The following is a 1,105-nucleotide window of genomic DNA, read 5'->3' as shown; positions in this document are numbered from 1 at the left end:
GAGGGGAGGGGGGAGGGGAGGGGGAGGAGGGAAGTGGGATCTACACGATCCTGGTACAGTTTGTTTTCCTCCGCATCGGTCTTCCTTTTTTTCGTTTTCCCTCTGCGTCCTCGTCAGGAAATTGGATGCAGCGAGCAGAAACACATTATGTTTGTGGGTTCTGTTGGGGTATGATTTATGAGAGAATCCCCCATTTTGCTTGTTAAGTCCCTCGACTCCGTGTGTGGTCTGTGAACTCACCTGCCAAAATCAGTGTGAAGCAGGATAGGACCAATAGTTCCCGTGTTACGAGAAAATAAATAGATAGCAATTAATTCTGTCATGATAAAAAAAAACAACACAAAGCGTATCTCTCGAGGAGGTTTTTGTTTGTTCTCATATGAATATAACGCCATATCAGACATATCGGAAGTCGATCTGATAGACTCAATAGTCAGAAAAATGAAGTTTTTTAAAAGCCAACTTGGGCGATATCGGCTACTTATGGGCAATTTAATAATTTTGTTAAGCGGTTGGGATAACCCGAGGGTGGTTGACGGGTGCTCTGGTGTGGTTTGCTCCTTCTTTCCTATCAAACATCTATCGTCCTTATCTCTGCTCCTTCTTTTTTGCATTTGCCACTCTCTTGCAACACCTCTAATCTTCGGCACTTGTAAGTGACCTTATTGTGTTGCAAGTGCCGTAAAACACTTACTAAGAAAAAAAAGAGGTTGGGATGACCCAGGTAGTGATACGTATTATTTAACACCCTACTAGGATGTACATGTAGGTGGGAGGTACGATTTGCTGGGTTTTGTATTTGTTGAATTATATTTTTTACTCTTAAGGGTGGCAAGAGAATTATATTTTTTACTCTTAAGGGTGGCAAAAGTGGGCGCTGATTATGAAAAGGTTTTCAAGCACTAGACATAAAGAAAAGAACAATGAGTGGATTGAGACAAAGACAAAACACTAAATTGTAATGTCACATACGAACATCCGGCAAAAGACGGCGCCTTTAAAAATGAAAACCTTCACATCAGTCTTGACCTGAGGAATATCTTCTTTGGATCACTTTGACATCTATGTGTCCCCCTAGACTCAAAATTTGCCGACACTCACCCCC

At 41.7% G+C, this 1,105-nt stretch overlaps 1 protein-coding gene across 1 annotated transcript in view; it reads left to right on the top strand.

The window, feature by feature from the left end:
* Positions 1 to 1,105, top strand: part of LOC101859716 (homeobox protein Meis1) — a gene marked incomplete in the record, with an annotated part of 264,050 nt that overhangs the window by 39,463 nt on the left and 223,482 nt on the right.

Source organism: Aplysia californica, unplaced genomic scaffold, assembly GCF_000002075.1.
Source record: "Aplysia californica isolate F4 #8 unplaced genomic scaffold, AplCal3.0 scaffold00342, whole genome shotgun sequence".
Taxonomy (NCBI): domain Eukaryota; kingdom Metazoa; phylum Mollusca; class Gastropoda; order Aplysiida; family Aplysiidae; genus Aplysia; species Aplysia californica.
This window is presented reverse-complemented; position numbering and strand designations above follow the sequence as displayed.